Source organism: Schistocerca piceifrons, chromosome 2 (assembly GCF_021461385.2).
Source record: "Schistocerca piceifrons isolate TAMUIC-IGC-003096 chromosome 2, iqSchPice1.1, whole genome shotgun sequence".
In the NCBI taxonomy this organism is placed as follows: domain Eukaryota; kingdom Metazoa; phylum Arthropoda; class Insecta; order Orthoptera; family Acrididae; genus Schistocerca; species Schistocerca piceifrons.
In genome coordinates this window covers 984,448,662-984,464,006 of record NC_060139.1, presented here as the reverse complement: position 1 = coordinate 984,464,006, position 15,345 = coordinate 984,448,662, and positions in this window count along the sequence as shown.

Here is a 15,345-nt window from a genome sequence, read left to right as displayed (position 1 = left end):
TCAAAACTCGTTCCAAAGTCTTGTAATCAGTTTTTTGACTGACGCCAGCTCCTGTATACCCATGGCACCCAATTTTTAAAAAATCATGGTCCTGTATATCAGCTATTTGCAGAAACAGGGCAACACCGTCATCGTGGATAGCTGCCGATACAGGTCTGCCCCATTTGTGGGTTGGGCAGTTCCTGCTTTTATCAAGACACTGCATGTTTATCTGTCGTTTTTACGGCTGCCCGTGCGTGGCAACCATAATTTGGATATGGAGTAGGACGTGACCAGGTTGTGACTAAAATCTGGTGGCAGGAAAACGATTAGTGACAAGCAAGCGCCAGCTAATATAAAACAGCTACTTAGCTTTATTGACAGCGAAGAGTGTGCCGTAGATACAGTTCCAATTAGTGTCCAAAGAATATTCCTGATTCGTGGCCTAAGTCGTTATACAATACTGAATCACATAGCGAGCTAGCTAACCAGACAACGAACGACGGTACTGACGACTGCAACGATCTATCTGCAAGACTCCCTGACTCGGAGCCAGCGCTCCTGTTATATCGTGTAGCCCCAGCTCAGCAATGGCGCGACGTCTTCGGTCGGCGGCATCGCCATGCGCCGCCGGCGGTCGCGACGGGAAACTGTGGCAAGCGATGCCAGGCAGGGCGCGCGCGCTATTCGGTTGGGTCCGCGAGTACAACATTCGTAACGCTAACACCCAAGTATCAAATGTTTGAGGCATCTAATCTCAGTTGGATGTGCCCCGCAGTCGAAGATGGCTGATTTTGCATCATATAAAGATGTGCAGCATAACAGCAGTGACATAGCCGGATAATGCTCACTAGTAAGATAAGATCTCCGAGGTGTCAGGATAAACCTGACTCAATTGATTCAGTTTTAAAGGTAATCTCACCCCAGTGGCCTCCCTCCTGTGGCACCCCACACTGCCCACGCACCTTAGGCAATTTTATGGGCTACACACACCAGGGACTCCCCTCTCTCACACCCCTTTCCTTCTGGACCAATAAGAATCACTCTCCCCCATACCCTCGCCCACTTATGTTACTAGAATTTTATGGGCCGTGTCACTCGAGGTTGGCTACCATATGTGGAAGCATAAGCGGCTAAAGACTCTACGAGGTGCATTCAAGTTCTAAGGCCTCCGATTTTTATTCTCCGGACTGGAAAGAGATAGAAACATGCGGATTGTTTTAAAATGAGGCCGCGTTCATTGTCAATACGTCCCAGAGATGGCAGCACCGTACGGCAGATGGAATTTTACCGCCAGCGGCGAGAGTGAGAACTATTTTAAATACTTAAAATGGCGACTTTGTCCTTACCTGAACAGCGTGCAATCATTCGTTTTCTGAATTTGCGTGGTGTGAAACCAACTGAAATTCATCGACAGTTGAAGGAGACATGTGGTGATGGAGTTATGGATGTGTCGAAAGTGCGTTCGTGGGTGCGACAGTTTAATGAAGGCAGAAAATCGTGTGACAACAAACCGAAACAACCTCGGGCTCGCACAAGCCGGTCTGACGACATGATCGAGAAAGTGGAGAGAATTGTTTTGGGGGATCGCCGAATGACTGTTGAACAGATCACCTCCAGAGTTGGCATTTCTGTGGGTTCTGTGCACACAATCCTGCATGACGATCTGAAAATGCGAAAAGTGTCATCCAGGTGGGTGCCACGAATGCTGACGGACGACCACATGGCTGCCCATGTGGCATGTTGCCAAGCAATGTTGACGCGCAACGACAGCATGAATGGGACTTTCTTTTCGTAGGTTGTGACAATGGATGAGACGTGGATGCCATTTTTCAATCCAGAAACAAAGCGCCAGTCAGCTCAATGGAAGCACACAGATTCACCGCCACCAAAAAAATATCGGGTAACCGCCAGTGCTGAAAAAATGATGGTGTCCATGTTCTGGGGCAGCGAGGGCGTAATCCTTACCCATTGCGTTCCAAAGGGCACTACGGTAACAGGTGCATCCTACGAAAATGTTTTGAAGAACAATTTCCTTCCTGCACTGCAACAAAAACGTCCGGGAAGGGCTGCGTGTGTGCTGTTTCACCAAGAAAACGCACCCGCACATCGAGCTAACGTTACGCAACAGTTTCTTCGTGATAACAACTTTGAAGTGATTCCTCATGCTCCCTACTCACCTGAACTGGCTCCTAGTGACTTTTGGCTTTTTCCAACAGTGAAAGACACTCTCCGTGGCCGCACATTCACCAGCCGTGCTGCTATTGCCTCAGCGATTTTCCAGTGGTCTAAACGGACTCCTAAAGAAGCCTTCGCCGCTGCCATGGAATCATAGCGTCAGCGTTGTAAAAAATGTGTACGTCTGCAGGGCGATTACGTCGAGAAGTAACGCCAGTTTCATCGATTTCGGGTGAGTAGTTAATTAGAAAAAAAATCGGAGGCGTTAGAACTTGAATGCACCTCGTACTAATTATGGCATAACCACCTATGGCTAGTTAACATACATACAAGCGACAACATCGGTAAGCCCCTGCATATCAACAACGTTGACTGGATATGCCAGCTGACATTAAAGCCGATCAACGCGTTGCAGCAAGGAAACCGTCAAGCTCGCACTCTGACGCACAAACAAACTGCCAACAGTACCCTACACTGCGAAGCCGATATATGAGCTATCGGACACAAAACGACGATGAACCTTACTGTTACAGGTATGCTGACGCTGAAAGAGAAATCAACACCGGCACCCAGCAGCAGTCGCCGAGTAACACCACCTCACGAAGACAAAGGTATCGACTTGCATGATACCCGCTACTGACGTAGCCTAGCCTTGCATTACCTGTCGCAGGCAGCAAGAAAACCGCTAATGCTCATACATCCCGACCCAACTATTGCAAACGATTTTCCATTGCCTTTTGTCTCGGCATTTTTTTCTCCCTCAGCCCATCAAATCGCTACCAATCGTCCAACTTTCGACCCAATCTACGTCCAGATGAGTGCGTTAACCTTAACCAAACGTACGCGAACATCGCAGTACCCACATCCTGCAAGACCTCACTAACCCTTATGCAGAGATGGCAGTAGACCTTTTGTGTTGGCCATGTGCCGGTGTGAGTGTGGAGGGGCTCCATCTCTATAATAAGAAAAAAAACCATACGAAGTTGGAACAATAACGTCACTGTATGCCTGTCCACAGCAAACTTGGAAATACCGACTGACAATCGTAAGTATATGCACACACTCACAACACATTTTTAAATTTACACTGTAAGCAAAAATGGTCACAAATAGCACTGTATTTAGAACAAACAAAGAAATACGATGTGAAATCACGCCTTTAATCAGTTTCGCAGTTCGTGCGAACCTGACAATAGCATGGTGCTGTGCAGTGGCCCCCAATGAAGTGATAACGTAACTAAATGCTGCCTTCAGAGCTGCTCCTATCTGCCTGAAAGAGACAAGGCCTTTACACCTTGCATTCATGCACCGTCTGGCTCACGGGAGTTCCACCACACCTGTGTCCACAATCGAGGGACGTCAATGGAGGGACATTAATGGAGCTAAACTTCTAACTGTTGTTATTTATAGAGCCCCAGACTCCGATTTCACAACATTTTTGCTAAAGCTAGAGGAAGTTCTTGGTTCACTTTATAGGAAATACAAAAAGTTAGTTATATGTGGTGACTTCAATATTAATTGTATAAGTGATTGTGCAACTAAGAGGATGCTGGTAGACCTCCTTAATTCATATAATCTTATGAAAACCGTATTCTTTCCAACGAGAGTGCAAGGGAACAGTAGAACAACCATAGACAACATTTTTGTTCATTCCTCATTACTAGAAGGGCATTCTGTTAGCAAAAAGGTGAATGGCCTTTCAGATCATGATGCACAAATTTTAACTCTAAAAGATTTTTGTGCTGCAACACGTGTTAAATATAGTCATCAGCTGCTTAGGAAAACTGATCCAGTTGCTGCAGAGACCTTTGTAAACCTTATCAAGGAACAAGAGTGGCAAGATGTTTATAGCGCTGATACAGTAGACGATAAATATAATGCTTTTCTCAAGACTTTTCTCGTGCTCTTTGGAAGTTGCTTTCCGTTAGAACGTTCATAACAGGGTACTAGCACAAACAGGCAGCCTGGGTGGCTGACTAGAGGGATAAGAATATCTTCTAGAACAAAGTGGCAATTATATCAAAACGTTAGAAACAGTCAGAATCTAAATGCAGCAGCCCATTACAAACAGTATTGTAGGGTGCTTAAAAATGTTATTAGGAAGGCAAAAAGTACGTGGTATGCAGATAAAATAGCTAAGTCTCAGGATAAAATTAAAACCATATGGTCAGTCGTAAAGGAAGTGGCTGGTCTGCAGAGACAGGTCGAGGATATAGAATCAGTGCGTAGTGGGAATGTCCGTCTTACTGATAAGTCGCATATATGTACAGTATTTAATAATCACTTTCTGAATATAGCAGGTGAACTAAATAGAAACCTAGTCCCAACGGGGAATCATATAGCGCTCTTAGAAAAAAGTGTTCCAAGACTGTATCCTGAAATGCTCCTCCATGATACTGACAAGAGAGAGATTGAGTTAATAATTAAGTCACTAAATACCAAGAACTCTCATGGATATGACGGGGTATCTAGCAGAATACTGAAGTATTGTTCTGTTAGCCCAGTACTTAGCCATATCTGTAACTTTTCCTTGAGGAGTGGTCGGTTTCCTGACCGATTTAAGTACTCGGTAGTGAAACCACTTTATAAAAAGGGAGACAGGGATATTATTGACTATTATAGACCTATTTCTATGCCATCGGTGTTTGCTAAAGTTATCGAGAAGGTTGTATATACAAGGTTACTGGAGCGTTTAAATTCACATAATTTGCTGCCAAACGTTCAGTTTGGTTTTAGAAATGGTTTAACAACTGAAAATGCTATATTCTCTTTTCTCTGTGAGGTTTTGGACGGATTAAATAAAAGGTTGCGAACGCTAGGTGTTTTCTTTGATTTAACGAAGGCTTTTGACTGTGTTGACCACAAAATATTACTGCAGAAGTTGGACCATTATGGAGTAAGGGGAGTAGCTTACAATTGGTTCGCCTCTTACTTTAAGAACAGAAAGCAGAAGGTAATTCTCCGCAATATTGAGAGTGGTGGTGATGTTCAGTCCCAATGGGGCACTGTTAAGTGGGGCATTCCCCAAGGGCCGGTGCTGGGGCCACTGCTGTTTCTTATTTATATATGTATATATGATATGCCTTCTAGTATATGCCTTCTAGTATTACAGGTGATCCAAAAATATTTCTGTTTGCTGATGACACCAGCTTGGTAGTGAAGGATCTTGTGTGTAATATACAAACAGTATCAAATAATGTAGTTCATGAAATAAGTTCGTGGCTTGTGGAAAATAATTTGATGCTAAATCACAGTAAGACTCAGTTTTTACAGTTTCTAACTCACAATTCAACAAGAACCGATATTTTGATCAGACAGAATGGGCATATTATAAGCGAGACGGAACAGTTCAAGTTCCTAGGCGTTCGGATAGATAGTAAGTTGTTGTGGAAAGCCCAAGTCCAGGATCTTGTTCCGAAACTAAATGCTGCTTTATTTACCACTAGAACAGCATCTGAAATAAGTGACACTTCAACACGAAAAGTAATCCGCATATTTTAATACGCTTATGTCGTATGGTATTATTTTTTGGGGTAATTCTTCTGATTCAAAAAGGGTATTTTTGGCTCAAAAACGGGCTGTTCGAGCTATATGTGGTGTAAATTCGAGAACCTCTTGTCGACCCCTATTCAATAGTCTGAGAATTCTGACGTTGCCCTCACAGTATATATTTTCTTTAATGTCGTTTGTTGTTAGCAATATCAGCCTATTCCCAAGAGTTAGCAGCTTTCACTCAGTTAACACTAGGCAGAAATCCAATCTGCATGTGGAATACACTTCCTTGACTCTTGTGCAGAAAGGAGTGCAGTATTCTGCTGCATCCATTTTCAATAAGCTACCACAAGAACTCCTAAATCTTAGCAGTAGCCCAAACTCTTTTAAGTCTAAACTGAAGAGTTTCATCATCGCTCACTCCTTCTATTCTGTTGAGGAGCTCCTGGAAGAGCTAAAAAATTAAGCAAATTCCAGTGTTACATTGTTGATTTTCTTTATTTAAACTTACGATTTGTCACTTGAATGTGTTTTTTTTATATTTCATTTTATCTCTTTCTAATATCGTGTTATAATTTCATGTATTGACTCGTTCCATGACCATGGAGACTTCTCTTTAATTTGGTTCCACGGAACAATAAATAAACCAACTTTTAGACAACACACATGCATTCGCTAAAAATATCTTTTGTATACATGATAAATGGAGAATCTCCCGTTCTGTATCGTACGCAGTAATGGTCAAACATTCCTCACAGCCGGCCGCGGTGGTCTCGCGGTTCTAGGCGCGCAGTTCGGAACCGCGCGACTGCTACGGTCGCAGGTTCGAATCCTGCCTCGGACATGGATTTGTGTGATGTCCTTAGGTTAGTTAGGTTTAAGTAGTTCTAAGTTCTAGGGGACTGATGACCACAGCTGTTAAGTCCCATAGTGCTCAGAGCCATAGCCATTCCTCACAACAGCGCAGAAGCCGCACTGGAGTCTTCGAGAAATGAGTTGCATCATTCCTTAAATATGCCTACCCACGAGCACCATCTACACAACTGAGATTGTACCAGTGTATGGACAATCGAAAACAACCAGAGGATACAGCCTACAGGCTGTCTTAAAAACTATTTAAAATCTTTTTATCATACATCTCTCTAAATACCAAAAATATTTCCAATAACATTAATTTCTAGGTGTTTTATTTCGTTAACAGTCGTTGATTTGAACTGTGTCCCTTCTCTCAAACGTATAATTTTGCGGTAACCTAAGGTATGGTAGATGGATGTGAGAGCCATACTGCACTGCTGGCAGTATGGGCGACTTCTCAGTTTTTATTTTGTGCCGATGTGATGCTGTCAGTGGTAAATCATGTATGCTGCTGAGTGCTTCTGTAATCTGATGGATTTATTCCTACAGCCGTGCAGTGTATATGTTTAATCTATCAAGGAGTTTTCTTCAGAATGTTACTGATTATTGCCTTTGTCAACTTGTATTAGGAATCTTCTCTAACACATACAGTTTTTAAGGTTCGAGATATACAGGTAGTTGCTGACAACTCTCTGTAACACATGTTTCTACTGTAAAACCCTCTCAGTCTCTACTGCTATACCCCCTTGTACTTTTTCACTCTCGGCGAGTATGTAGGCGGAATGCTGGTAACGCTTTAATATCCATATACATTAAAATGTACGTGCGTATTTCGATACTCAACTATCCACTTCCTCCCATCGAAACGCCACATACGTAAGCGTTGGCTTCTGCGGCCTTTGTTACTGTCATTAAAATTATTCTGGGCTGCTGAGAGCATTGTCAATATATCAAAATTGTTCGAAGTTTCGGTCACTGTTCCAGATGGCCTTCGTCAGGGCTTTGCGCTGAGCTGACTGCTGAATGAGAGAGACTTTAGATCTCATACGTGAGCCACACGGATTCTTATCTCAAGGAGTCCATTCATCTTGTGACACTTTTAAAAGGAAAGTGTGTCTTAGGTACGGATGTGATGGTTAGTTCTGACGTGAAGTCTCCGTTCAGGAATGTACCAATGTCAGACACGATGATCATCTTGGAGGGACGTGTGACACTTTACATCTGCGAACTAGGGATCACTGTTTAACGACCTCCTATTTCAGGTCGAAAGGCGAATTTTATGAACAAATGGACGGTGTACCTATGGGTTCCGCTCTGTCACCTGTTGCAGCGGACATATTCATGGAGCCATCTGAAGAAACAGCTCTCCACTCCGCAACATTACGCCCTGATTGCTGGCTCCGATATGTTGATTATGGGGTTGTCAACTGGTCACGTGGAAGGGAAGAGCCGGCCGGAGTGGTTCTAGGCGCTACATTCTGGAGCCGAGCGACCGCAACGGTCGCAGGTTCGAATCCTGCCTCGTGCATGGATGTGTGTGATGTCCTTAGGTTAGTTAGGTTTAATTAGTTCCAAGTTCTGGGCGACTGATGACCTCAGAAGTTAAGTCGCATAGTGCTCAGAGCCATTTGAACCAATTTTGAAGGGAAGAACTACGGAAGTTCCACCAACATCTCAGTCAACTGCACAGTAAAATACAGTGTACTACGGAGGCTGAAAAGAGTGGGTACTGCCTTTCCTTGAAGTGGGGCTTTACCGAAAGCCTGATGGTTAACTTGGTCACAGAGTATACAGAAAATCCACCAGTGCGGACAGTTACCTCCACGCCTCCTCCCACCATCATCCTTCACAGAAGTAGTTCGTCCTACACAGTTTAACCAGGAGGGCATACAGGATCAGCAATGACCTGCACCTGAAGGTGGAACTACGAAACCACAGATCCAGTTTTGGAGCCAATGGTTATGGCAAGAATATGATCGATGGAACTATGACGGCAAAGGATGAAGGCAATAGGGAAGGGCAGAAGGAAGCACAGAACATAGCCCTATTACTATATGAACAAGGGGTCACTGAATGTGTGGGCAAAATTCTCCGCAGAGCCACCATCAAGCCAATCTTTCCGAGCAATAACAAAATAAAAGACATTCCAGGCTCAGCGACAGATGCGGTCGACAAGCTTAACTCCGTGGGAGTCTACGAAATCGGTTGTGAATGTGAAATGGTAAATGTAAGCGAGACGGGGCGGCCGATCAACGCACGAGTTGCAGAGATGAAAGATATATTCGTCTGCGACAACGCACCATGTCAGCGGTGCTGGAACACCGGCATAAATACGATAAAGAGATAATATTCCGTGAAGCTCGCGTACTGGCGAAACAGCCATTTACACTGAGGAGACAGAAACAGCCAAGCGACCCGCCAGCATGAATAGAGAAGACAGCATAGGCTTCCGGCGTTCTGGCCGCCAGCGGTGACAATGCTGTGAGAGGACAGCGTGCGCAAAGCAACTCACACAGGCGCAAGGGAGACCGCAGTGCTCGTACGTAAGCAGAGCGGAGGCAGCCACAGCCCACACCTGGAAATAAGTAAACAGCGCTACATCACAGATACCGCCAATTTCTAATTCGCCTGTTTCCTCCAATGGCAAGAAATAATGCAAACGCCAATCAAGACCGTCTTTATCTACCAATGACAAGAAATAATATAAAGACCAATAAAGAAAGCCTGACAGCCCTCCTCCTATCCTCAAGTAGCCAAGAAATAATATAAAGACCAATAAAGAACGCCTAACAGCCCTCCTACTATCCTCAAGTAGCCTATCAAATCACGTAAACAGCTTCCTCCGCTATTACATAAGATCTAAAGTCTGTGTCGTTCAGCAGTCAGCTCGGCACAAAGCCCTGAGGAAGGTCATTTGGAACAGTGGCCGAAACGTCGGATAATATTATGTGTTGACAATGCGGTCAAGAGCCCAGAAGAATTTTATTGAGAGTCACAAACGTAGATTATCATAAACAGGTAACTTCTTAGGATTTTTGGCAGGCGAGCGTATAAGAAACAAAATTATTCTCATGCAGGATCTTAATTCCTGCTTATACATTTACACACAAAAATAATTCTTCCTGAACATCCAATTTAATTTATAATGACCCTTTGATATTGTATGTAGAACCTTTAATATATATACATACCAAGGACATTTTTGAAGAATTAGAAATATATAAACACGCAAAAATTATCTGAACGATATCCTTAATGAACAAATCGACCTCAGACACAAAGTATACTACAAAATATTATTGACGTTTTGGAAAGCGATAATGGATGAAAATCACTTTAAATAGAAAACCGAAGATAGCCATAGATACAAATTATAACAAAATTATAATAGCAATTAAATGCAAGCAACATCATTGATTAGCAAAGATTGCAGTGTAAACTTATAGTAACGAGAACAAAATGTCATTACAGCTGTCAAAAGTATTAAGTAAAAATATTATACACAGACGATACTTACGTGATTGTAGCGATCTTGCAACAAATACACAGTTCAAGTTTACTCACTGTGCAGTATGGGAATCCAGTCCAACTATATGTAAGCCTGTATGCAAACTGACCTTCCAGTACAACTTTTATAAAAGTGAGTAGACTCGCCAAATGCAACGTCTACAGATCTTCTTGGGAATTGCGGTATAGCCGAAACAAGCTTGCAGTAGTGAAGGGTTACTACTAATTGAAGCATTTGCAGATTACCTGCAATTTTTCATTACAAAACGTCATGGAATGACATATTATATGCTACTGTCCTGACAGAAAGGAAGACTTGCACTTTGTCTGAATCAAGTTATACGTTAATGTTCAAATGGTTCAAATGGCTCTGAGCACCATGGGACTTAACATCTGAGGTCATCAGTCCCCTAGAACTTAGAACTACTTAAAGCTAACTAACCTAAGGACATCACACACATCCATGCCCGAGGCAGGATTCGAACCTGCGACCGCAGCGGTCGCGCGGTTCCGGGCTGAAGCGCCTAGAACCGCTCGGCCACTCTGGCCGGCGTTAATGTTCAGAAACAGTTGTATATGCATGTTGTTCCTATGTAAATGGTTTTACAGAGTTAAGTAATTTAACTTACGTATGCTGTACTAAAGAGAACTGATATTTTATGTGTTATAGTACTCACTCAGTCTAATCCCACATCAAAATAAAGAATCCACCATTCTACCGACGAGTATATCTTCGTCCAGTGCAACACATACAAGGATTTTTCCGTAGTTATTTACGAGTCTACAACAGGCAGTCTTATAGTGGTCTCACACATTACTAACGTGAGGATAATGTAGACTTGGAAATAGCAGGAGCCTCTTTGTTGTTAAATAATGCAATGCAAAAATTGGTTAACTCGGTGTTATGGAGCATTTATTAAATTATCACCGTGCAAATGTGATATATCTGAGTAATTTGTGCCGGCCGGAGTGGCCGAGCGGTTCTAGGAGCTACAGTCTGGAACCGCGCTACCGCTACGGTCGCAGGTTGGAATCCTGCCTCGGGGATGGATGTGTGTGATGTCCTTAGGTTAGATAGGTTTAACAAGTTCTAGGGGACTGATGACCTCAGAAATTGAGTCCCATAGTGCTCAGAGCCATTTGAACCATTTTTTGAGTATGAAACTTTCCTGGCAGATTAAAAGTGTGTGCCGCACCGAGACTCGAACTCAAGACCTTTGCCTTTCGCGGGCAAGTGCTCTACCAACTGAGCTACCGAAGCACGACTCACGCCCCGTCCTCACAACTTTACTTCTGCCAGTACCTCGTCTCCTACCTTCCAAACTTTATAGAAGCTCTCCTGTGAACCTTTCTGAACTAACACTAGCGGGATACTGCAGAGACATGGCTTAGCCACAGCCTGGGGGATGTTTCCAGAATGAGATTTTTTGAGTAATTTGTTTAAGTATCACGCTGCAGTAATTAGTCAGTCTTGTTTTGTTTCACATGTGTGTCTTTAGAGAAAATCAACGAACACTGAAAAATAGCAGTGGGATGTGTATTCTTTACGCCACAGTTTTTTTTTTAAATTTATGATGTCACTCATTAATAATAGAGGGACATGTATCAATAGCTTTTTTGTTATACTGTGTTAACTGCCCAGTCACATACTTACAGTGGATATTTGTGGAAAAATCGACTGAAAATGTAAACAACAATGGGAGTTGGAGTGCTTGCACAAAATACGCAACACTTTGCTGCTACTTCTTTCAATTAAGGTATAGAACTTCTAGGTGGCCATTTTGGACCCTTCATTATGGTAATACTGGCTACCATTTTACGTAGGATAACAACCTGTCACACAACTCGCCTAGAGGAGTGGATGGACTAATATTTTCCGCTATTTTTGCAGCATAAACCATGACATCACTAAAGTATAGTAACTGAAACCACACAGTAATGTCAAAGTATCTGACCTCTTAGATTACGTTAATATGAACTGCCATTTTCCAGAACATGCTAAGAATGCCCAACACTTTGTCAGTAACTGTGTTATTTAAGATACAAACTTGAAGATGTGCTTTTTGGAACCTTAATTATATAAATTTTAGTTACCATCTTCAAGTAAGACAACACCCTGTCATACAATTCGCCTAGAGAAGTGCATCTACTTGTATTTTACACGATTTATACAGAATATATCATGTCATTAACTTATAGTAATTCAGCCAGACAGTGTAATGTCAAAATACCTCATAAATTACATTTGTGTTAACGACCCCTTTGGAAAGTATACTACGGTGCTATTAATTTACAGTAATTTAACTACACTTTAATGTGACAGTGCTTACTCATAAATTATATTTGACGCCATTTATTCAGTAACTTAGTGCTGCTGCGTATGGTCCCCTCATCACAGCACATAGACATCGAATGACGAGGTCGACACTATTTTACTAATAACAAACAGGTCGGTGGGAGAGGTGAGCTTGATTGTTATTGGTGGAATGAGAAAGGGGGAAGAAGAGGAGAGGGACTTTGAATGTATCACATACAATTACCTTAGGTATGTAGGTAGACTGGGAGTTACCTGGAGGTAGAGAGCTGAGGGGAGGGGGGGGGGGGGAGGAGGCTCATTTAGAAGATAACAAGCCCAATTACATGAGGGTTCACCTGATACCTTAAAAGTATCAGTGATCTTGACAACTTCTCCGGAACCTGTCCTGCAACACTATTCGCATTCTGGTAATGATATAACGTCTACATTGCTTTGGTTGTGAAAACCAAGATTTTGTGGAATTCTCGGCTGCACTGCGGCATAATATCTCCCTTTGGACCGTCATGAGAGCTGCCACATTCGTGACCATTCTTGCAAGACCTGTTTCCATACACTAGCAGCGAAATCTGTGTGTGGAAGACAAGAGTTGTTAAGTTGCCCATCAATGATACTTTGTTTCGCATGGGGATCCACCAACTCATTACATTGATCCAAAACAACTGGACACGTTTACGATGGCTTTCACGCTGGTTGATTAACTTAATTACATCAAGCACATGGTAGTCTGTGTTGGAGTCACACTGCTGATTTTCTAACTTTTCCAGTGTCGTCCTCGCATCAGTGACAATAAGAATGTCGTCAAACTGATCTGTCACATATCAAAGCGCATCATTAATGGCAGGAAGTTTGGCAGTGAAGATGCTAGTTCCCGTCAGAAGTTTCAACATATCCCAAGGAAGCGAATCACCACAGAAGTAAGCGAAACCAATGGCCCCTCTTCTTTTCGAGTTGTGTGTAAATATTTTGATCAATAATTACCATGCTTATAGTTTAGTAATTCGTATTCCAATTTACATGCGGAGGGTCACCAAAAATCTTTGCTGTCTGTAACATTGAAGTAGTAGAGGTGCACTCTTCCCTCTTCCCTCGCTTCATATCGAGATACTCACTGTCCTCAATGAAGTGGTTGCGTTTAGGGAGGAGAGGATGAACTGTGTGTGCTGCTCTAGTAAGTATGAATTGCTGAGCTGAGGAATTCCTCATCAATTGTAGTAGCATTTTTCTTGCCTCTGCTATGATTCCTATAGTGGAAACAATTAAATATCCTGGCAGGGTCGACATGTACAATTATTACTAACCGTGGGTGGCCTCAGCTAATTGGTAGTGCAAAATATACAGGGTGAGTCACCTAACATTACCGCTGGATATATTTCGTAAACCACATCAAATGCTGACGAATCGATTCCACAGACCGAACGTGAGGAGAGGGGCTAGTGTAATTGGTTAATACAAACCATACAAAAATGCACGGAAGTATGTTTTTTAACACAAACCTACGTTTTTTTAAATGGAACCACGTTAGTTTTGTTAGCACATCTGAACATATAAACAAATACGTAATCAGTGCCGTTTGTTGCATTGTAAAATGTTAATTACATCCGCAGATATTGTAACCTAAAGTTGACGCTTGAGTACCACTCCTCCTCTGTTCGATCGTGTGTATCGGAGAGCACCGAATTACGTAGGGATCCAAAGGGAACGGTGATGGACCTTAGGTACAGAAGAGACTGGAACAGCACATTACGTCCACATGCTAACACCTTTTTATTGACCTTTTTCATGGACGCACATGTACATTACCATGAGGGGTGAGGTACAAGTACACACGTGGTTTCCGTTTTCAAGGACAGAGTGGAATAGAGTGTGTCCCGACATGTCAGGCCAATAGATGTTCAATGTGGTGGCCATCATTTGCTGCACACAACTGCAATTTCTGGCGTAATGAATGTCGTACACGCCGCAGTACATCTGGTGTAATGTCGCCGCAGGCTGCCACAATACATTGTTTCATATCCTCTGGGGTTGTAGGCACATCACGGTACACATTCTCCTTTAACGTATCCCACAGAAAGAAGTCCAGAGGTGTAAGATCAGGAGAACGGGCTGGCCAATTTATGCGTCCTCCACGTCCTATGAAACGCCCTTCGAACATCCTGTCAAGGGTCAGCCTAGTGTTAATTGCGGAATGTGCAGGTGCACCATCATGCTGATACCACATACGTCGACGCGTTTCCAGTGGGACATTTTCGAGCAACGTTGGCATATCATTCTGTAGAAACGCGATGTATGTTGCAGCTGTTTGGGCCCCTACAATGAAGTGAGGACCAATGAGGTGGTCGCCAATGATTCCGCACCATACAAGCGTCAACTTTAGGTTACAATATCTCCGGATGTAATTAACATTTTACAATGCAACAAACGGCACTGATTACGTATTTGTTTATATGTTCAAATGTGCTAACAAAACTAACGGGGTTCCATTTAAAAAAACGTAGGTTTGCATTAAAAAACATACTTCCGTGCATTTTTGTATGGTTTATATTAAACAATTACACTAGCCCCTCTCCTCACGTTCGGTCTGTGGTATCGGTTCGTCTGTATTTGATGTGGTTTACGAAATATATCCAGCGGTAACGTTAGGTGACTCACCCTGTATACAGGGCTATTACAAATGATTGAAGCGATTTCATAAAATCACTGTAGCTCCATTCATTGACATATGGTCAACTACAGATACGTAGAAAAACTCATAAAGTTTTGTTCGGCTGAAGCCGCACTTCAGGTTTCTGCCGCCAGAGCGCTCGAGAGCGCAGTGAGACGAAATGGCGACAGGAGCCGAGAAAGCATATGTCGTGCTTGAAATGCACTCACATCAGTCAGCCATAACAGTGCAACGACACTTCAGGACGAAGTTCAACAAAGATCCACCAACTGCTAACTCCATTCGGCGATGGTATGCGCAGTTTAAAGCTTCTGGATGCCTCTGTAAGGGGAAATCAACGGGTCGGCCTGCAGTG